General features: G+C 39.1%; 1 pseudogene; it reads right to left on the bottom strand.

The window, feature by feature from the left end:
- Positions 1–6,178: 6,178 nt before the first annotated feature.
- LOC118851143 overlaps positions 6,179–24,598 on the bottom strand; it is a 31,205-nt pseudogene continuing 12,785 nt past the window's right edge.

Below are 24,598 nucleotides of genomic sequence, written 5' to 3'. Positions count from 1 at the left end.
ATAGTGGTAAGATTGCTGGCTTTGAATTAGAAGACCTGGGTTCAAGTTCCAGTTCTGACATATACTATGTGTGAGACTTTGGACAAGACCTTTCATCACTCTGGTCTTCTCTTTCGTCCTTCACAAAGAGAGGATGTTGGATTCACTCTAGATTCTTTGAGGATTTTTTAAGCTCTTCATCTGAGATCCTGTGACTTCATGCTGAGAAGGAAGAGTTGTTCCAGGGACAAAAGGAACATTTCTAAAATGGATCAATCACTTGAAGTCATACTCAACATATGTCACTCAACTTTAGGATCTATTGCTACTTATTATGACCACAAACTATGTAGCCTATGTTATTGATCTGACTCTACAAATCTGTAGAAAAGAAGAAACACATCTACGTACAAATTGTCCTACAGCTCTCAATTTTGTAAAGTATCTAACTCTTGTAGATCTGGAGGTCAACTTCTAGTTTCCAGTGCTCCAGCCTAAGGGGAAGAACTTCAGACTTGATTTACTCATCTACTCTATTGACTACTCAACTTTTGTCATTTACATATCTGACTTAAAGGCTGTGTGTAACTTGTATCCCCATAGTAAATCATCATTACTAACCATTTTAAAGAGTAAATACCTTATTTAATAATTAACACAACATGTTAGAAAACTGGACAATGCATGTGAAGGGAAGTTGCCAAGTATTGCTCAATACTTTAGAAAAATTTTACACAACCTCATATATTTATAAAACATGAAACAACATTTCTCACTTTGGGTGACAACTCAACTGAACACATTTCTACCTTGTTTTACGTAGAAGTTCATTCATTTTCAAATATTAAAGTAGTTCAATAACAACAGATGATTATATAATGCTTACCACATGACAGGCACTGTGATAAGCACTTTACAATAATAATAAAAAGAAAACACGACTATCTGATTCCATTTTCAAGTACTTTTAAGAAACTTCCACAATCTAACATTATTTATAAATAAGACAGATACAAAAAGGACCTTAAGCATCATTTCCACAAAATGTAGTAGTGGAAAATGTAGGTGTTGAAGCTCATGACCAAGTAAAAGTACGTATCTTCTCATCCTCTTGGGAGGAACTGTTTGTTGGAAATCCTCAGAATTCCTCATTGTGGAGTGTCACATATTTCAGTAAGCAGGATGACTTTGGACAAGAAGTCGTCTATCTCCTCCTCAAAGTTGAACTCTTCTGTGCTAGAGAGGCATTCATCCACCTATTTCACAAAGGAGTTTACTTGGCCATGACCGGGGGAATAGGCTGAGTCCAACTACAGAACAGGAATCTCATACATATTGATGCCTTAAAGGGTCTTTGCTGCTTTTTGCATAACAACAAGTTTTTATTACTATATACAGCTTTTTCCTATTTTAACTGTTTTCTTTTCCTTAATTTATGGACTATTGTATAAAAGCAGCTTCCATTTATCTGTGACAAAGAAAAATTGAGGCACAAAGTTCTGATTATAGTAAGTTCAGCAATTACCAATAAAAGTACCCAGGAGAAGCCAAGGATGCATCTGCCAGACAGAGACTCTTTTATACGGTTGATTATATAAGGCATGAGTGATGCAAACTAAACTAAGACCATGATTGGTTTGACACAGAAATAGAGAGTAAGTAAGCATCCTAGGGTCAGTTGACTCATCTTCCTTTTCCCCTCTTCTCCCTTCTATAATCAGCAAAAAGCTCACAATATTTGAGTCTTTGTGATCACACATTAGCTCACAGGAACAAAGAAATTAAATTCTTACAAATTTTACCACTGAGGCTTGTACAGTTGGGTCTAAGTTTGATCCATAAATATTGTTTCTATTGATTAGATACACTGATTAGATATAATTCTTAATCCATAATTAATAAACAATACAAAGTAAAGTAGGGTATTAATTTTTGATTTCACAACTTCATAATCCATTTTGCAAATGGTACTGAGGCATGTATGGAGCCCTTCTTGATCCTGTTAATTTTCAGCCTGTACCCCTTGATAGTGTCACTAATGATCTTTGTCTGACATATAGTTTTGGCTTTTGCTTATTCCAAAGCTAGCTATTTTAGATGGTAAAAGAGGTAATAAAACCTTACATATCTGGGTTTAGGAGTAGTTGGAATTGGCATTCTCCCTACCTGATGTGACTTGAGGGTGTGTTCTTAGACCCCAAAGTATCTTCCTGAGTGATCTATAGAAGAGCCATATAAGAAGTGAAAAGACTTTTAATGGTAAATAGAATATCCACCAGTGTTTTTATGCCTTCTGAAATCTTCTAGGTACTTTTAAGGGTCATTTAGTGCCCCCTAGTTGGGGACTGATTACTGGGGAGGATAAAGTGGCATGACTGAAAATGAAAAGATAAACTAAAAGACATCCTTGTATATATCCCTAGATACAGAAAGACTCAGAAGGAGGTGTTGAATCTGAAGAGGAGAGCCCCACATCCATCCTGATGCATGGAAGATGAAAGGAATTCAGTCACCCTCATACAACTAGGAACTAGTAGAGACCTTGCTTTGGGGGAGGGAGTCATAGAATTCTTACTTTTACCTCAACCCCCTTTCGTACATAAGATAGAGAATGCAAGGCTTTCAATGGCTGACCTGAAGACATATCAACCAGCCTGGGGTATGGAGATCTCAAAGTAACATTTTTCAGCAATGGTAAGTAGGAGCTGGGCAGAGCTCAGCAAATTGTGTTAAGAAGCTTGAAAAGTGACAGCAAATGCCAGTGAAGAGGGGTGCATGATATCAAAGGGCAAATCTGGAGTGGATGACGAGGCAGTTTGACATTCCAGTGGCAGACTTTCCAATTTCACATGGAGCAGGAGAAATCTGGACAATCTATGCATCTCTTCTCAGAGTAGTGTTTTAAAATTCATACTACAAAATACATAGGAATTCAAAGCTAGCCAAATATAATGATACACAAATTTCAAAACACCTTTAAAAGCAAGTTCCTAAACCCTAGATTAAGAACTCTGGTTTTATATGAATCATATTCTCAACTATGAATCTTTCACAGAAGGAATTATAAATTATGTTACTAAAGTCCCTATTATGAGGAAAGAATGTTGTCATTAGGTTGTTTTCAGTCATGTCTGACTCTTTGTGATCCTTTTTGGTTTTTTTGTTTTGCAAAGCTACTTGAGTGGTTTGCCATGGCCTTCTCTATTTCATTTTATAGATGAGGAAATTGAGGCTAAAGAGGGTTAAGTGACTTGCCCAGGGTTATACAGCTAGTAAGTGTCTGAGGCCAGATTTGAACTCAGATTCTAGGCCTGGCACTCTATCCACTGTGCCTCCTAGAATACTCACCAGTTAAGCCCATGCCATCGCTAGCATTGGGTGATGAAGGCCACGATTCAGGGTTGGGTGATAGGTCACCAAGAGAGATTGAATCTGGTGCTTTTCCAAAGACTTGTACTTCACAGAAAGATAGAAATGTTCCTCTCTTTGGGTTGACGACACTCACATATCTTCCTCTCATCGTCCCACATCTGAAAAGCTCTGTTTTTCCATGATCCAAGGAACCTATGACTGCACATCTGAAGGCAAACCATATTTTAATTAGTAAAGAATCAAATATGCTGATTGAAAAGATCTACATAGAGGTCAGTCAAAGATGATTAATCCGTTGCCTCACTTATTTTAAGATGGGTTCTCAGACCAACATTAAACCTGGTTTATACCCTGGGAATAATAAAAAGTCTTGTCAAGAAGGACATCACAAAAAGTTGTCCTCAGGGCTACAAATGACATCATTATCCACCATTTCCTTGGAATACCCATGATAAGTATAGTAATTCCCCCTTATCCCTTATCCTCACACTTAACTTTTATGCAGCCTCTGCTGCTAGTCGCTAAATCTTGTTTATTCTTCTTCATCTGTGACATGTCTTGGGTTTAACGTTTTATCTTCTTTTCAATACCTAGCTCAGGTGCTCACCTGAGCACATAGCTGGTACATAGTGGACCCTTCAAAATGACTGTTGATTGGAACATAATTGAATTATAGCTTTTGGTTCTTACGTAGTCAATGCCTACTTCACCTCCTGGGTGGATGATCATAAATGGTCTTCCGTAAATAGTATCTCCACCTTTGGACTCTGCCTCTTTCAATTCACCCAAGGCACAGCTACCAGAATGTTTTTTTCTCAAACTCAGTTTTTGGCTAATTTTTTCCCTATCCATGATCATGTAGTTATAACAAGACTGCCAGTCAAGTCTAATCCTACCTTTTCTTCCTGACATTCAAAACCTGGAAGCAATGGTGAGTACCTTTTCAGCACAGAATCTATTCTTCACCTTCCTAGTTATTCACTAGCATAACTTGCTAGCAAATGCAAGAGCCTGTTTGTGCCAATCATCAAGTCCATACAAGAAAGACTAGTAGGTATTAAATAAGAAGAATATGAAGGGAGTCAAATGCCAGAATTATAAAGATGTTGCATTTCAACGAATCAATGAGCCTTGTTTTAGCACCTCCCATGTGCCCAACATTGTGGTAGGCACTGGAGTTACAAAAACAAAAAAGAGATAGCCCTTATCCTCAAAGACTCTACCTTCTCTTGGAGAGGACAATACGTGCACATCTACGGAATAAGTACAAGGTCATTTTTGGAGAAAGGTCCTCAAACCTGGGGGGATCTATAAAGATTTCATATAGAAGGTGGTGCTTGATCTCAGTCAGTCATTAAGCATACAATATGTTAAGTGTTGGGAATACAAAAAGAGGCAAAAAACATAGTCCCAGTCTGAAAGAAGCTCACAATCTGATTGTGAGAAAGTATGAAAACATTTTTGTACAAACTAGTTATATACAAGATAAATAAAAAAATTTATAAAAGGGAAGACACTTGAGTTTAAAGGGAGGGTAAAAGGCTTTCTCTAGAAGATGGACTTTTAGTTGGGACTTAAAGGAAGTCTAATTTCCAACGAAGATGAGAAGAGAGAACACCCTAGGCATGGGGGACAGCCATCCCCAGAGCTGAGATGGAATGTCTTGTTCATTGACTAGCAAGGAGGCCAGTGTCACTGGATCAAAAAGTACATGGTGGGAGTAGAGGATAAGAAGTCTGCCATTCAAGTTTATCATCCATTCCTGACTGGTGGTCAGCATCAACCCCTAGGACACTCATTTCCTTACTAAATTCAGGGCCTGGTCACAGTCTTTCTCTCCACCACAAATCTGGCCCTCATGCTAGGGGACTTCATGTTTCCTCAAATAATCCAACATCCTGTTTCTGCAATCTACCTAGTTCTCATAACTTACATTTCCACTCTATCTTAGCTACACACGGAGATGTTCGTACCCTTGATCATGAATATTATCATAAGTATTCCACTGCTATGTTCATGAGCTCCACAATTCCTCTATCTTTTATCATTCAATTTCTTCCTATGCCTTATGAGACCAGTCTGCTTTCTTCTTCCTCACCATGACCTCCAATCCTGCCAACTATCATTTCTTTTATAAGCCACCACCCCAGCACTGGCTACACTATCTTCCCTTCCCCAGCTTTACCCATTGGTAGATCAGTTCAACTCTGTATTTATTGCTCCATTATACTACCAATGACCATACCTTGCCAAATCCCAACCTTGGATTCCCCCTGCCATCCACTTCCTTTGTTCCTATTCACATGTGGTTAAATAGAATTGGAGAAAATTATGGAACTATGCTGCTGGAATGTACTACAAATTTATGTTACACATGGGACTTCAGGCTGAGGTGTCTGCTAAGACTAGATGGCTAGATGGGGGCACATTTATAAGGAGAGATAGCTCTAGGTGCAGGGATGGCTATAGAAAGTCTAGGAGATAAATTTTGCATAGCAGTGCCCCTCTCCCTCCACCCACTTACTGAGGCATAGTAGGGAGACTGCAAAAGGCCTTGGCATTACTGGCTGGAGCCAGGTGGCATGGCCCAGTGTTGGGCATGGCCCAGACTGGCAAATGGCATTTGGCACTCCTTGGAAGCCTTGGGGTCTCCTATCTTGTTGTCATCATGGATTTTCCAGGTTTCATCTGGACTATTTGATTAGAAGCATAATAAGGTGATTTATTCTGAGTCTGGGGCACTGCTGGCATGAAGTATCCCCCCAGGAGTTGGCTAAAACTGATTAATGATTATGTTGGCAGGAAGGGTTATCATTCTTGCAATATGCTATATATACTGATTAATAAGAAAGCCTTTTCTTTCTTCTTTCCCTTTGTGTAAGTGCAACATACAAGGGCTTACAGCCCACAATGCACCCATTAATTTCTGTTACTGCTTTGGTAGCCTCATCAGGTGAAGAAAAGCAGACAAAACCAAACCCTTTACTTTGCCCATCTTCAAGCATCACTTGGCACTGGCAATTGATCCCAAAGGAGGAAATTCCTTCTTTAATTTTCCATCATCAGCGGTATCAACCAAGTTCTCGATGCAGAGATTCATTCCCTGGTGGTGGCTAATTCTCTTCTGTTCTAGTGGCTAAAATTTCTGTTTTAATTCAGCCTGGTGTTCAACTTTTTTTCTGTGCCTGGCCTCCAAATACCATTTGCCCATTGATGTCTTATCCATTCATTTTTTCAACTGCCTTATTAACACCCTCATGTTTCTCAAAACTCACAAAACCAAAGCCTTTGGATTTTTCACTAGGTCAGTCAACACTTTTACATTCAGAGATTTACCATATTTCCTTAAAAGTTTCTTCAATCTTTTGTCATCCATGTCATGACCAAAGTGTTTGATATAAACATTAGTGAATTCCTTTGCTTTGTCTCCCAGCTCATCTTCCTGTTCTTTCTTTGACTTGAATCTACCCACAAACACTTTGCAGTTGTCATCTTCTCAATAGCCCTATCTGCAGCATCCTGGATCTCAAAGCTCACAAATGTGTAGCCTTTAGAACCATTCTCATCACACACAACCTTGTAGGACAAGATGTTCCCAAATGCTAAAAAGGCATCATAAAGTGCCTTGTTGTCTATGGATTTATTCAGACATTCAATAACATTTAACATTCCCAACTCCTGATATCCTCAATGAGAGATACCACTGAGACAACATGATGTAGATTGGTTTGCCTTTGATTTCATCAAAGTTCATGATATTCAGGGCTTGTTCAGCATATGCCAGCTGCTAGAAGTTAACATAAGTGCACCCCAGGGACCACCTGGTAATCATGTCCCTGCAGACCTGGATGGAGAACACATGTCCAGCAGAACTGAATTTCTCACAGAGCTTGGCTTCTGGGATATCTGAACGCAAGTCATCCACATATAGGGAGGCCATGAGGTAACTACTGGCAATAGTGGTCATCTCTCCACTGCCCAATACCCTAGGATCCACCAGGAGTAACTTTCTGGAACCAAAGCAAGAAGGGAAAAAAGTCTGGGCCAAAATGTAGTAACAGACAAGAGGTGAGAGAAAGGCTAAGCCGATTAGAGAAGATTGTGGAACTTTAAGAAAATGTAGAGATGATTTCCTCCTAGAAATCACAGTAACATGTTAAGGGGGACAAGCTACACTGACAAATACAACAAAATGGGGTTGCTTCTCTCTCCTTTCATGGGTAATGCCCAGGATTCAACCTTTCTGGTTCAAATTCTGAATCTCCAGATAGAATGGCCCTGTCTCCCTTCAGGGCCCCCCCCCAATCTCTTTCTAATTAAAGGGCTTTTAAAAATATCACCTCCCCACTCCATGAGTTCTGTTTTTCTAGAAGGACATGCCCTGGCTAAGTAGTGGGGTTTAAAACAAGATTCCCCAACCCTAGTAAGCTGCTGCCTCTCAGGCTGTGGGCAGTGGCAGTCATCGCTTTTCTCAAGGGGAAGAGGCAAGAGCAGGGGGCAGGAATTGGAAGCAGCAGCCCTAGTGGTGGCATTCAGGGGAAGATGGCACACGGCAGAGTACCGTGGGCCAGAGGACTTGGGAAAGGAAGGGATGGAGGAAGGGGCCATCGGCACAGGGCTCAAGGACATATGGGGGCTGGAGACAGAGAAGCAAGAGCAAGAAGAGGACCATGTGGGCCTGGACAAGGACACAGATGAGACAAGTGACAGCTGGGACAGATAGGTGAATGGGTGGCCTTTTTTGCAGTCCTTCTGTTCTTCTTTTTTCACTTGGAGACTTTTTTCTTTTAAGGTTCTGTTTTGGTGGGGGAGGTTAGGGTTTTAGAGTATTGTACCCCTAACCCCACTTTTCCCGTAAGACCCATGGTTTTTATTATGCAATTCTGCCTAGTGTGGTGCTTTTGGGGAATGCATATTGCAGAGCTGACTATGCTATCCTCTTTCGTTTATAATAATAGCCAACACTCACATAGTATTTTAAAGGCTGAGAAGCACTTTTCATGTCTTATTTCTTTTGATCTTCAAGATTGGTTTTAAAGAGGTAAAGTTGAGATTCATACCTGGTATTGGATATGCCTCCTTCTTCAGGAGAATCCCCCACCAGGATCAATGCTCCATGTAATTCTTCAGTGCAACAATCTTTTCGCGTGGTGATTGCCACAGATTTCACCGTTTCTGTTGAACCCAAATCTACCATCCACCAGGGATTATTCTCTTGGTTTGTTTGAATACAAGTATGTTTTTCAAAATCACTGAGTAGAGAACCATCTACATCTCTTTCAGGAGATCCAGAAGGAGTGAAGATGCTGGACTGGAAAGTAGGTTTTCCCTTTGATAGCACTGGAGCTGAAATGATGAGATATGTGAGGGTAGAAGTCAATCAGTCATCAGATGCAAAGTACAAACTCCATTACTAGAAAAAAGAGTTGTCCCCACACGCGGGGACAAAAAAATTACTATTACCTTAAAGAAGTGATATGGAAGACCTAGCCATCATCCATCAACTCACTAATACATATCATTCTGTTTTATTCATAATATAATTCAATAAATATACTACACTAACATACCATCCTCTTCTAAGCAGTTATATAGAAAGAAAAAATCAAGACTGCATTATGCTTTGCATTGTAGTCATAATTCTCTGTTCAACTTTTCTTGTGGAGTCCCTGACTTGTTGGTTAAATGTCATTTTCCCCCTTTCTTTTATCCCGATATACACAATTTCTGAAAAATAGCGACAAGCTAAGAGTATGCACATGGGAGGTCAGAAATGACGTTAAGGTGAATTGCAAAATGATGCAAGGATGATGGAAGGATTGTCTACAAGGCATATTTGCTGGCTTTCATAAGCATTTATTAAATGATGATGGTAACTACAGTCTAAACAGCATGGCAACATGAAAAAACTTTTGAATATATTGGATTGAGATGTCTATTTAAGTCCAACCAATAATATATTCTGCAAATGAGCACTTCAATTCCTTCTTTTGCTAAATAGGACATGGGTTCTTCTCTAGAAACTTTAAAGGATAAATGAGGCAATTATTTTCAACCAATTATACATAGAGTATCCCAGGTGAAATTTCCAAAAAGGTTTAAAAATATTGAGAATAAAGAGATGTTTAAAAATATCTAGTTACTAAATATGTAATTAGGTTCCCATGAGAGCAGAAGGGCTCACTAAATACTTTGTACTTCTGATGATGGTTCTTAGGGTAGTGATCCTATTGGTTATCTGTATCATAATCCACAGAGCACTTTCTGAAAGCTGTCTTCTGATACAGAATGCATGCCTGTTGGGGCAGTTAGGTGGTGCAGTGAATAGAGCAACGGCCCTGGAGTCAGGAGGACCTGAGTTCAAATCCAGCCTCAGACACTTGACACATGTACTAGCTGTGTGACCTTGGGCAAGTCACTTAACCCCAATTGCCCTACCCCCCAAAAAAACCCCAAAACAGAATGCATGCCTATTTTGTGAGCTGGATATGGATGCTGAGAGGAATAGGAAAAGGATTAGAGGAAGAAGGAATAAATGAAGAAATAGAAAGTGGAAAGGAAGCTGAATGAGGATTTGAAATATTTTTAAAAGAGGGAAAGTTTGGGGAAATAGCATTGTAAAAGAGTGCACTTTTCACAGAACTCCTGAGGAATTATGTTACCTCCACCATACGTGCTTTGAACAAAAATTGTTACAAAAATGTCGCTGATTCACTATACTGGAGAAAATTTACTCACCAAAGTTGTTCTCTGAGAGATCAAAACTATTTGATATAGCTGAAGAATTATCACTCCTCGGTGTTTCTGGAACATCACCAGAGATAGGTAACAAGGGATAAAAATCACCATTGGAAGTTGCCAAATGACTGCTGTTTGAATCCCAGGGTCTTCCAAAGATTTGCACATTACAAAATGATAAAACCTTTCCCCACCCTGGATTGGTAATGGTCACATATCTTCCTTTCATTCTTCCACATTTGAAAATCCGTGTCATCCCTGGACCCAGGGAAGAAACAGTCGCACATCTGAAGAGAAACCACATTGTCATTTGGTGAGAATGTTGTGGTGATTGAATGTAGGCTGCATAATATGGCAACTATAGGTGAATAATTTATTCCCTTTTGTTATCATAACTCTGTAGCCTAGTAGCTCTACTTATTCCCTAATAATTAAAAAAGGCTTCGTGCCAAAGTGATCAGTTCTTGGAGACTGAAATTATGTAAAACCTATCCACATTACTTGATGAGATATGAGCATCCTTCTAAAAATTCATTTGCACAGATGTGGAGAGAGTAATCTCTGACCCTTTGTTCCCAGATTAGGCAGCTGATACTTCATTATATATTGAGATTTCTTCTCCTGCAACATCTCTCAGGTTAGACTTTTTTTTCCTCCAGAAACCATTTTGGCATTGGACATTGTCAGTCAAGCCTAATCACAACTTTGTGCTAGTATCCAAAGCCTTGTTATCACTGAGTGGTTACCCCTTGTCTACCTACCCCATCCCACTTTTTTTTTTTATCAAGCAATGAGTCTATATGAGTCAGCTATATGAGTCAGCTGTGTGACAAGACAGCCATAAGAGCCAATGCCTCTTGGGCTGCGTTAGAAGGGCCATAGTGTCCAAGACTTAGAGTTTACAATCCTGCTGTATTCCTCCTGGTCAGCCCACATTTAGGGTTATGAGCAGCTGTCATATTTTAGGAGGGGTACTGGTAAGCTGAAGATCATCCAGGAGAAGGTATTCATAAAGTAAATGGCCTTGAGATAATATCATTTGAGAGTCAATGGAAAGAACTGGGGCTTTTTGACCTGAAAGAAACTTGAGGAAACTTGTCAGAAGTGCAAATAAAATGCAAAATAAAGAAATTAGATTTATTCTATTTGGCCTTTATAGGGCAAAACCAAGACTAATGGATGCATTAAGCAAAGAAACCATTTTAGGCTTGTTTTCAGGAGCACTTCAACAAATAGCTGATCTATTCAGTAGGATAGGTGGCCTTGGAAGTTAGTGGGCTCCCCCTCACTTCAAACAAATGCTAGATGATTTTTCTTCTAATAATGATTTCCTTCTAAATATCATATCTGTAACAATGATTAGTATATTTACTACTAAGCATACAGCCTGCACACAATATATGCTTTCACAACTAAGGAATGAGTGATCAAATAAATGAACAGAAGATTGAATGAATATTTCTTGGGCATCATGCATGAATGGTTACAAACAGAAAAGAAATTGGGTTAATACTCTTATCCTTCTAGCGAAAGTTTGGATGAAGGGGTTTACTTGGGGTTAATGTCTTGGTAGCCTCATTTCTGATCTGCCATCCTAACTGGGTCAGTTTGATCTTCCAGTTTCAACTGTTTTTACTCAAATATAGCATCTTTGGACATTGTTTTTGGCTCCAGGATATTTTTAAATAAATAAAAAATCCTTTTGCATTATGGTCTTAAACATATCTATGGGAGAGAGAAGAGGCAGTGGAAGAAAGACTGTGGCCACCAAAAAGTGCTCAATATTACGTAGAGTTAACTTTGTTGCCTTGAAATGTTCATTTCATTTTAGTATGTGAAAATTTACACTCACAAACAATAGGTTTCATAAGTAACATGGAAGCCCATTACCATTCCACCAACTTTCAAAAGGTAAAGCTTAGATCCATACCTGGCATTCAACTTTCCATTCTGATCAGCTGAGTCTCCCACCAAAATAATAGCTCCATTTATCTCTTCATGACAGCAATCTTTTCGATTGGTTATTGATACAGAATCTATAATTTGTGTTGAATGCAAATCTACCATCCACCAGGGGTTATTTTCTTGCAATGTTTGAACACAAAGGCCACTTAGAGAAGACCCATCCATAGGTTTATCAGGAAATTGAGAAGGAGCAAAGATAGTAGACTGAAAGGTTTGTACTTTTTGTGTCTGTCCTGGACCTGAAATGACAAATGTGGCGCAGATGTTAGACATCAGGTGAAAAGTAAATCTGGAGATGCAGCAATTGTAGGAAGTAGCTTAGATCAGTGGAAAGATGGCTGGCTCTACAGTCAGAAAAACTGGGTTCGAGTCCCACTTTCGACACTGTGTATGTGACCTTGGTCAAAGCACTTTTTTCACTGCCCTGGGTTTCACTTTCCTCATGTTCAAAATGAGAGAGTTGGGCTGATTGCTTGTGCTCTGAGGCCTTTTTAAGCTCTGTGTCTCAGATGACTTAATGACTAGAATGAAGAGTTACTCCATGAACAGAAGGAATATTTGTAACTTAAACCATTCACCAGCAGCCACAGTCAATATATCGTTCTTACCTTTATAATCGATTACTACATATAGTTATAACATCCAATGTCACTTCCATTTACCTATTTCCAAAAGATTTGTAAAAGAGTAGAAGTTTGCTTGTTCAACAGTTGTCTTAATGGTCTCAATTCCATAACCTATTTAGCTTTTGGAAACCTGGAGGTCAACTCCTAGTTTCCAATGCTCCAACCTGAAAAAATTTTAAAACCTTGATTTAATCTTCTATCTTACTGAGTATTCCTCCCAGCTTTTCGCTGTCTGCACATCTAATCAGGGTGCCTTCTATATTTTCTTTCAAATCATTGATAAAAATAATGAACTAAATAGGGATAAGGATGGGTGAGGACCTAGACATTTCTCTTCAGATGAACGTTGACCCATTAATCATCGTAGTTTGCACATAGCTGTCAAATCATTCTTACTTATAATTTATTGTACTATCACCTAGTTCACATTTTACCTCTTCTCTACTTCCTAAAATCCCAGATGCCTATCCTTTATGTATCAGTACTAAGATGCTTAGTCTAAGTCAGTGAAATATTAGGGATAGGAAAAGACCTTCTTTGCTTTCATTGAAGGGAATTATGGGTGGGGGCGGGGAATCCCTCTATTAAAGCACGTTGGCACTTCTCTGCAACTTGAGAGTCTTAAAGAGTTTCCTGGGGCATGAGTGGTGAAGCAATTTGCCTAGGGTCACGTAGTCAATGTGACGAAGATGATACTTGAACCCAAGTCTTGGCTTTTAGGAGACTGGCTCTCTATCCAGTAAGCTGAACTGCCTCCCAGTGCAGTAGATACACAAGGCAAAGTAGGTTTCTCACCTCCTAACTTTTTATTTCTACTCCAACCCCAGAAGTATCTACTAAGATTTTCATCCAAGTACAACATATTATCCTTTATTATTGACACTCTTCATAGAGAAGATGAAATTTAACTAGGATGGGTTGAAAATAATGAGCCCTGAGTTTAAAGTATCAAGTTCCAATTAAACGTTTGGGAGATGGAAAGTTAATGTGAAGGAAGGTTGGTGTCCTAGATACAGAAGTGAGGTCTTAGGCCTATCTTGGACCTGTTCTCAGGACCTCTTCTGACTGCCCACATCTTTCCCAGTGCCTGACAGGAGGAACCAACAGAGTCTTATGGAGGCACATGGATGACCTTCTATCAATCACTTCCAGAGACTCTGGATATTCTCAAAATTTCTGAACTTAACTTCATAATTTATTCTGCATATTACGGAGGAACATATTTGAACTGTTCTTGAATCTGGTCATTGTCAGCCTGTACCTCCCATTGGGGTCACTAGTACCATGTGATCTCCATCTGCTGTGTAGTTTTCCCTTTCCCTTTTTTTAATTGAGATTTTCTTTCTTACTTTCTCACCCTTCCCCATCTCCCCCACTGAGACCCCAAGAAAAACCAAATGTGTATAGCCAATCAAAATAAACTTCCACATTGGCCATGTCCTAAAAAATATCTATCTTGTTTGGAATTCTGCTTCCCTCACCTCTCTGTCAAGAGACGGATAGCATGTTTTGTCGTTACTCCTCTCTCTACTTCCCCCTTTCCTTTTTCCCTCTTATTTCATTGTTGAGTGAAATGTATTTCTGTGCCCAGCTCTCTGTGTGTCTATGTGCATGAGTATGTGTATGTGTATGTGCACGTGCAGGTGCAGATGCAAGTGAAGGTGCAGGTGTAGGTGTAGGTGTAGGTGTAGGTATAGGTGTAGGTGTAGTTGTCTGTGTATGTGTAGTCTTCCTTCTTTCGACCAGTTCTGATGAGAGTGAGGTTCAAGAATCAGTTGTTCCTTCCTACCCCCTTCATCCTTGTTTGCATTGATCTGTTTGTGCATTCTCATCATGTGAGATAATTTTCATTAGCCTTCCTTCCCCTTCTCCAATTAACAGAACCCTCCCATGCTTTGCCTACTTGGACTCTATGAACCCTGATGATGACGGGGATCAGAGGGGACACATGTATCATCTCTCCATCTTTGAAAGTAAGTAGTTTATCTGTGTTTAGTCAATTATCATTGTTCATGTTTACCTTTTTATGTTTCTCTTAACTCCTGTGTTTGAACTTCAAAGTTTTCTGCAGCTGTTTTTTTTTAAAACCAGCAGTGTTTGCAAACCTTTTCATTAAAGGCCCATTTCCCCCCTGTAGCATTATATGCTATTTCAGTGCTGTTTGAATCAACACATCCTTCCAAACAGTCTCTTTCAGGATGGAGAGAGAGTGCTTTTCTTTGAATCAAAGCTATGTCTTTTTTGAGCATCCTTTCTATGTCATTATTAGATGAGTTATTACTATTGAATAGTCTATAAGTATCTCAATTTGTTCCAATCCTGAGCCTGAAACACTGAACCAGCCTGATTCAGGCCTGGCTAAGAGCACCCTTCCTTCCCCAGGATACTTCTGGCTCCTCACAGATACTTCCACACCCTCTCTCTGCCACTCTTACATCAAAGAAGAGGCATTAGCACCTGCTTTTGCCACTCCACCCTAAGGATCATGGGACCTTTCCATCTAATTTGCAGCTGAAATCTTCCATACATGCTGTCTCCACAATTAGAATGTAAGATTCTTGAAGAGGAGGGACTGTCTAACTTTTCTTTTTGCCTTCTCAGTGCTTGTTTCAACAACTCGTCTAGCAGCTGCTGTGGGGGTGAAAGACCAACACAAGCCCAACAACAAGAATGCTGCCAGCACAGGTTCTTTTGATCTGCTTTACTAAGGAAAGTAGCGTTACGGTGTTAACAATCTTATTTCAATCCAACATACAAATATCATTCACTTAGTTCATGGGAAAAAGCAAGCACCCTGAACTTCAGAGCAAATACAAACAAATTACAAACATACATTTATAAACAGACCAAATACAATTCATAGTTACCAAGAAACCATCAACATCGGAGTTCAGCTGGGGGGCTCTTAGAGTGGTTGACCAGAGTCCTGAGCCTCCAGGAGTGAGAACCTCAAGCAAATAGCTCTGTTTTCTTTTTTTATACACTCTTTAGCCATCATCAAACATCATCTGAGTGACCAGAACTCAGCTCCTACTATTGGCTCTGGTTTTAGCAACTCCCCTTAGGACCCTGAGGGCTTCATGCCCACATAGGCTTAGCATCTAGTAGATAGGGGTTTGGGCCTGGGGCTTTGGACCTAGTAAGGCTCAATCAAAGACACTTAATTAATCATTCTAAAACAGTGAGAAAGTCCCACCTTTAGAACCCTAAATGCAGTGCTTGGTACAGTGTTTCGCATATGGTGCTTAAAAAAATCTTCATCCATCTATTCATTCATTCATTCATTCATTCATTCATTCATTCATTCATTCATCACTAGGCAGCTTCTTCTTTGAGGCTCACTTTCTCCAGATGAACCACCTAACCAGATCCTGGTGGCAATTAGCTATTAGATTGCAGATTCTAGATCACTCTCCTTCCTTTATTAAGGAGTTCAGAATCTGGTTCACAACCAAATCCCTGCCTTTATACATGGGGACTTCAATATATATGTTGACAAACCCTCAAACATCCTAGCTTTTCAGTTCATTAGCCTTTTAAATTCCAGCTCAGCCTCACTGTTAGAGGTGGGCCTGACTTAGGTTAATGCCCTCATAGTATATAGATTTGAGACAGGAATAAAATGAGACACCTGTAGGTATTCAGAAGCTAGTAAAAGAAGATTTACTTGGTTATAGAATAGAAAGGATATTCAACAAGGATACTGTCACATTTAACAAGTAGATTTGGCCCCATTTCCCCTATGTGGAAATGCATCTGACTAACAGGGTGGGGTGCAGTAACTGGTGTCATCTTGTCAAGTCTGAATGACCTTAACTACATGTGGCTGAGCCTTTTTATGCCCTTATATGATCAAGAGCCGTATCAATATGGCCAGAGTATACCAGGAATCTAGGGGTGTGACCAGGATTGTAAGGGAACTAAAAACCATGCCATATGAGGTTGGGGTGAAGTACCCAGCTTAGAGATGAGAAAATTTAGGGAGAACATGATAGCTTCCTTTAAATATTGAAGGATTATTTTGCTGAAAAGGGATTAGACTTGTTCTGCCTGGTCCCAGAAAAATAGAACCTAAGATCAATAAATAAAAGCTACAGGGAACCCCATTTCATTCAACACAAAGAAAAATTTCCCTGAAATGAAGCTGTCTGAAAATGAAATGGGCTTCATTAAGATGTCACTTGAGGTCTTCAGTATGAGGATGGATGGACACTTGCATACAGAGATACAGAGATACAGAGAAAGAACCTGTGATTTAGTCCGAAGTCAAGACTAGATGATCTTTGTGGTTTCTTCTGTCTCTAAGATTTTATGATTATGTGAGACCAAGATCACTGGTATAACCCTGGGGTAGGCCAAAGGTGTTTAGAAGCATCTACTTTTTCCATTCATTTGACCAAATATTAAGTATGTGGAAAACTTAAAAGATGAGGTAGGGACACCCTACATAATTATCAGAGAAATTTCCTCATAACTCCATTTGGTTTTGATTCTAGAGTAATTGCCTAAAGATTAATCCCATGTTTCCTAAGACCTTATAAGAGGGCAGACTTTAAAATTGTGAAAGATTCAATACACTGTGAAGAAAGAAGACAGGAAGCATAGAATGCCAAATTGGACAGTTTAGAATGTGACCATGCAACCAAAGTTATTACCTCTGTACTTTTTCATTTTAATTTTCCTAACAAAACTTGGGAGATAATGTAGCTGTGGTTATAAGCATGTACAAATTTTATTCCTTTCTTAAAAAAATCATTATTTATTTATTTAATATTCTTAGTTTTCAGCATTAATTTTCACTAGAGTTTGAATTACAAATTTTCTCCCCATTTCTACCCTCCCCCCGATTACAAGGTGGCATATATTCTGATTGCTCCTTTCCCAAGTCAACCCTCCCTTCTATCACCCCACCCCCCCATCCCCTTTTCCCTTACTTTCTTGTAGGGCAAGATAGATTTTTAAGCCCCACTGCCTGTATATCTTATTTCCTAGTTGCATGTAAAAAAATTTTTTTTGAACATCTGCTTTTAAAACTTTGAGTTCCAAATTCTCTCACCTCTTCCTTCCCCACCCACCCTTCCTAAGAAGGCAAGCAATTCAACATAGGCCACATGTGTATCATTATGTAAAACCCTTCCACAATACTCATGTTGTGAAAGACTATATTTTGCTCCTTCCTATATGAACCCCCTTTATCCAATTTTCTCCCTTGACCCTGTCCCTTTTCAAAAGTGTTTGCTTTTTATTACCTCCTCCCCCTATCTGCCCTCCCTTCTATCATCCCCCCTTTTTTATCCTTCTTCCTTCTTTCCTGTGGGGTAAGATACCCAATTGAGTGTGTATGTTATTCCCTCCTCAGGTCAAATCCGATGAGAGCAAGATTCACTCATTCCCCCTCACCTGCCCCCTCTTCCCTTCCTACAGAACTGCTTTTTCTTGCCACTTTCATGTGAGATAATTTACCCCATTCTATCTCTCCCTTCCTCCCTCTCTCAATATATTCCTCTCTCATCCCTTAATTTAATTTAATATTTTTAGATATCATCCCTTCATATTCAACTCACCCTGTGCCCCCCTCTCTATACACACACACACACGTATATTCCCTTCAGCTACCCTAATACTGAGGTCTCATGAATTACACACATCATCTTTCCATGTAGGAACGCAAACAAAACAATTCAACTTTAGTAAGTCCCTTATGATTTCTCTTTCTTGATTACCTTTTCATGCTTCTCTTGATTCTTGTGTTTGAAAGTCTAATTTTTTATTCAGATCTGGTCTTTTTACTGAGGAAGCTTGAAAGTCCTCTATTTTATTGAAAATCCATATTTTGCCTGGGAGCATGATGCTCAGTTTTGCTGGGTAGGTGATTCTTGCTTTTAATCCTAGCTCCATTGACCTCTGGAATATCATATTCCAAGTCCTTCGATCCCTTAATGTAGAAGCTGCTAGATCTTGGGTTATTCTGATTGTGTTTCCACAATACTCAAATTGTGTCTTTCTGGCTGCTTGCACTATTTTCTCCTTGATCTGAGAGCTCTGGAATTTGGCAACAATATTCCTAGGAGTTTTCATTTTGGTACCTTTTTCAGGAGGCGATCTGTGGATTCTTTCAATTTCTATTTTACCCTCTGACTCTAGAATATAAGGGCAGTTCTCCTTGATAATTTCTTGAAAGATGATATCTAGGCTCTTTTTCTGATCATGGCTTTCAGGTAGTCCAATAATTTTTAAATTATCTCTCCTGGACCTATTTTCAAGGTCAGTGGTTTTTCCAATGAGGTATTTCACATTGTCTTCCATTTTTTCATTCCTTTTTATAATATCTTGATTTCTCATAAAGTCACCAGCTTCCACTTGCTCAAATCTAATTTTTAAGATAGTGTTTTCTTCAGTGGACTTTTGGACCTCCTTTTCCATTTGGCTAATTCTGCCTTTCAAGGCATTCATCTCCTCATTGGCTTTTTGGAGCTCTTTTGCCATTTGAGTTAGTCTATTTTTTAAGGTGTTATTTTCTTCAGTATTTTTTTTGGGTCTCCTTTAGCAAGTCATTGACTTGTTTTTCATGGTTTTCTTGCATCACTCTCATTTCTCTTCCCAATTTTTCCTCTACTTCTCTTACTTGCTTTTCCAAATCCTTTTTGAGCTCTTCCATGGCCTGGGACCAGTTCATGTTTTTCTTGGAGGCTTTTGATGTAGGCTTTTTGACTTTGTTGACTTCTTCTGGCTGTATGTTTTGGTATTCTTTGTCACCAAAGAAAGATTCCAAAGTCTGAGTCTGAATCTGGGTGCGTTTTCACTGTCTGGCCATGTTCCCAGCCAACTACTTGACCCTTGAGTTTTTTGTCAGAGTATGAGTGCTTGTAGAGTAGAGTACTTTGTCCCAAGCTTGAGGGGCTGTGCTGTTGTTTTCAGAGCTATTTCTACACAGCAAGCTCTGCCACATCGGCACTCCTCCTCCCCCAAGAACTGCTAACCTCCCATCTTAAGCAGGCTCTGCACTCCCACTCTGATCTGCCACTCAATTCCTCCCACCAGGTGGGCTTGGGGCAAGAAGCAACTGCAGCTGTTGTTCTTTCCTCAGAACTGCACCACCTCCGCTGCCCCCCCGGGGTGGTGGCCAAACCACAAACTCCTTTCACTCTGTCCCCGCAGCTTTTCCCACTAACCTTGTCTGTTGTCTTTGGTGTTTGTGGGTTGAGAAGTCTGGTAACTGCTACAGATCACTGATTCAGGGCACGAGGGCCTGTTCCGCCCGGCTCCCTGTCTGGTTGGTTCTGCCACCGCTCACGCTGGGCTCTGCTCTGCTCCCAGCTCCGTTTGATAGACCTTACCCAGCAACCATCCAGGCTGTCCTGGGCTGGAGCCCTGCTTCCCTCTGCTATTCCATGGGTTCTGTAGCTCTAGAATTTGTTCAGAGCCATTTTTATAGGTTTTTGCAGGGACCTGGTGGGGAGCTCATGCAAGTCCCTGCTTTCCAGCCACCATCTTGGCTCTGCCCCCCCTACAAATTTATTCTTATGGATATGTATTTTCAGAAGCAATGAGCATAATATTCCCTTGGTTTGATTAATTCTTTCACTGAATTGATGAATGAATTAAAATTGCTGGACAACTCAACAAATATATGTAGCTAACTGATCTTATGAACAGAACCTAAGACAACCAGATAGAAAGGAAAAATGCAGGTTCTTCCTGGTTATTCTTTGCTACCTACTACTCAACTGAATAGCAGGAAATGAAAAAACCGGTACTCCCACATCACATACATACATACATATCAGAAGGAAGATAGTAAATATGATCACAATGTATTTACTGACCTATAAATTTAATAAAATTTGTAGTAATCAGTCTTACAAATTATGATTTATGCTTTGTCTAGTTTCCTAAAATAAAATAAATCAAATAAGGGAGGTAATTATCTGGTATTTTAGTATGGTTTTCCTTTAAGATCACCAGATACTTGACAAAAACAAACAGCTCAACCTGTTTGTGTTTTTCATGGGGGAGTACCTTCATATTGTTATTCACACCCTCACTTTATGTTGTGGAACCCAATAGAATCAATTATGAGACAAGTGGGATGCCTGAAACATGAGAATTGCTCATATAACACATTCTGAAAACACATGCAAAACCTCTCAGTCCATGCAATCAAATACAATTCTGTGGTAAGTACTGCCAAGGATACAGTCTGGAAACTAGTTCTTACATTATATGTGTCTTGCAGTGACTTTATCTAATTCTACTTTGTTCGGTTTGGGATAGAGAAAAACCAGCTTTAGGGTACATTGAGTTTACTTTGCAATTTTTATAAACAGCTTTTTTTCTAAATTTTGTATTAGATGGGAGAACTATTTCTCAAAAGGCATTTTATTCACCTGTATAGAACAATATACCTACCAGTAGGCTGGTGCTGGGTAGTATTTTCAGTCATATTTGATTGGTTTCTGAGCTCAGCATCTGACATTTTAGCAAATACTTGCACCTTACACATTGTTAAAATCTTTCTTGATCCCGGAACGGTGAGGGTCACAAATTGTCCTTTCATTCCCTTACATTGGAAAAATAGTTTTTTCCCCAGAGCCAAGGTAGGAATCATAGCACATCTAGACATAAATCATATTGTTATTCTTTGGAAGACTGCTTAGGCTGCTTAAAGAATCTTAAGGTATAAAAATATCACTAAATTATACATACCGAGTAATAATAATCATTCTACTAGGCATATACCCCAAGGATAGCAAAGACAGAGGGAAAAGATTCACACATATAAAAAATTTATAGCAGAAATTTTTGTAGTAGCAAAGAGCTGGAAAGAATATGGTGCCCATCCACTGGGGAATAACTCAGTATTAAATCATAAGAAATCACAGATGTGAAGAATGCAGAGAAATTGGGGGCTTGTATGAACCAAAGCACTTAATGACTGCTTGTTGACTGAGTGATTGATGCCAAGAAAAATAAGTAGAGCCAGGAAAACAATTTACATGATGCCCACAAAAATGTAAAAGAAAGCAACGCTGAATGACATCAGAACTCTGATAGATGCCATGTCCAGCCATGACTTCAGAGGAGTGATAGTCAAATATGCCTCTTTCTTCCCAGTAGAAAGGAAGTAGAATATAGATGTAGAATGAAGCATACATTTTCAGACATGGCCAATACATGACTTATTTTACTGAACATATTGGTTATAAGGGAAGGCTTTCCCTTGGGTAAAGGCCAAGGGAGTTATTAGAGATGACAGTGAAATTTAATAAAAATAGGTGGAATAAAACTTTCTTTAAAGAGAGGAAACAAATAAGGTATCCTGAATAAATAAGTAAAAAAAATGAAGACTTTCATTTTAAAGCTATGCCTCTGAGTTAATATTAAAAAATACAAAAGGGCCAATTGCCCTAAAAACTCATGAGTTGGTTACATCAGGCAAAGGAATACAAATCATGGTGATGCTTGTCTATGGACTTTCATGGCAGAAAGTTTCCCACCGTAAATTTGGCCCTGTAGTACAAACAATGTATTATCCTATCCTAATTGTAGCTCCTGGTGGTCCACCTTATTGCCATGGATAAGTTTTTCACTTGTGGTTTTAATCCATCCACTTTGGTCTCCACTGGAATATTGCTTCATCAAACATTCCTTTGCTATTGTCTCCATTCTCTCCCTCCTACAGTTTCTTCCTTTTTGCCAACAAACATGCTCAGGGCTGTCTTCGTCTAGTAAGTTTTCCCTTGACACTGTCATTCTCTCAAATCATTGCCCCAGTGTCCTTGTTTTCCCTGCTAGATTTCTAGAAAATGTTTATATTTGCTTCTTCTTTTTTCCCACCAACATACTCCTCATCCCTGTGAAACTTTTCTCTGAGGCCACAAAGAACCACTTAATTATGAAATCCAATGGCCTTTTTTCAGGCCTTACTCTCCTTGAACCTTCTCTTGTATTTTAAATTTTTTATCTTGGGCACTCAGGTAAGCGGTTCAAACCCTATAACTATTCTGAAGCCAAATCATCACACATACCAGTTAATATCTTCCACTACAGCATGTCATAGCTACTCCTCCCCATACCAGCTTCACTTCCTCCTGTCCCTGAGCTTTTAGTTTTTTTAAACATAATTTTTATTAATATACTTTGTTTTTATGTTGCCTACATTCTCCCTGTATCCTTCCTCTCCCATTTCCCAGTGAGCCTTCTAATATAACAAAGAATATCCGAGAGTTTTTTCAAACAAGACCTCTCTCCATTTGAATGCCTTCATTCCTTTTAGAACATCGCATCTTTCTTCTTTTCTTCAAATTACCCTTTAAGCCTCTGCACTGTCCCCAAGCCAGTTTATTCCTGATCTGAAAAGATCATATCTCTGTTGGCTACAATTTCACAATAAACATACTTCATATTTCCTTTGTTTGAGAGCCTGGGCATTTAATTTATTTTTAACCTTTCTCTCTGATTAGATGGTCAATTCTTCAATAGTTTAAATTATGTCTTCTAGCTCTACTGAAGCTCTGTATTAAAGATGGAACAAACAGAGAACAGTGCAAAGCTGCCAACCAAATGAATCAGCATGCATATTTCACTTCCTTCATTGATGTGGGAGGACATTCTGTAGTTACAAGTTGTGCTTAAATACACACAATGATGTGGGAAAATAGAAATAATCATCAAAATCATCCATATTTTAATGAAACATCCATTTTTAATAAGTACAGAGAGTTGACTGAGGGGTTTTTGTTCATATATTTGAGCTATTTTTGATGGCTGTGTGGCACAGTGGTTGGAAAGTCAGCCTGGGAGTCAGAAAGACCTGAGCTCAAATAACAACCTCTCAGTGTGCCAGCAACTCTCTAAGACTACAGGTTTCAGAGAAGGTGGTGACCTGAATTGGAGGAGGGAGTTTATTCACTTGTGAGTTCTTTAGACCGATGCAGTTACAAGTTTAATACCTCTCCCTAATTAGTAAGCAAAGATAAGACTCATATATTATGAAAATGAAAAGGAATTCATTTGTATTTTCAAATCTCATTCTCCTTTCACAATTAAAATCTTAGCTCATTCATTTTCTCAACAAGCATTTATTAAGTGCCTATCATATACAAGACACCACATGGGGCATTGAGCATGTGAAAAAAGATGAAATAATCCCTGTTGTCAAGGATTTCACATTTTATTTGGAGGAAGCATGCACACAGATGAGAAAATACAAAATATATGAAAGCAATCAAATAATTCAGGAAGGCACTAACAATTTTGTGGTATGTCCCTTTGTTTCCAGGATCCTTCAAAGATCACTAATGGTGGGTCAACAACCACGTATACCAGTTCTTTTACTAAATTACTAATAGCATTAAATTGCTAAATTAAATCACTATAGCACAGGGAAAATGAAAAAAAATCATCTAGAGAGGTTGCTTGACTAAAAAATTTTAAGTATGCATTAAATCTAGGAGATAAAGGAATTATTGGCAGAGTATCAATATGTTAAATGGATAGAAATAGGGCAACTAGGTGTTGCAGTGGATAGAGTGCCAGCCCTGGAGTCAGGAAGACTCTTCTTGAGTTCAAATCCAGCCTTAGACATTTAATAGCTGTGTAACCTTGGGCAAGTAATGTGATCCTGTTTGCCTCAATTTCCTCATCTGTAAAACTAACTGGAAAAGGAAATGGCAAACCACTCCAGTATCTTTGCCAAGAAAACCTCAAATGGGGTCCTGAAGAGTTGGATATGACTGAAATGACTGAACAACAAAAACAACAAACGAATCATTGGAAATATTAAAATGGAGATTTGGATGATCTTTTTTCAAAGATATTTTAAAAGTTATACCTACATTAGGACTTTGAACTACACGACTCTGAGAGTCCCTTCCACCTCTAAAATTTTGCGATTCTATGAAAATCACAAAGTTTAA

Source organism: Trichosurus vulpecula, chromosome 5 (assembly GCF_011100635.1).
Source record: "Trichosurus vulpecula isolate mTriVul1 chromosome 5, mTriVul1.pri, whole genome shotgun sequence".
Taxonomy (NCBI): Eukaryota; Metazoa; Chordata; class Mammalia; order Diprotodontia; family Phalangeridae; genus Trichosurus; species Trichosurus vulpecula.
This window is presented reverse-complemented; position numbering and strand designations above follow the sequence as displayed.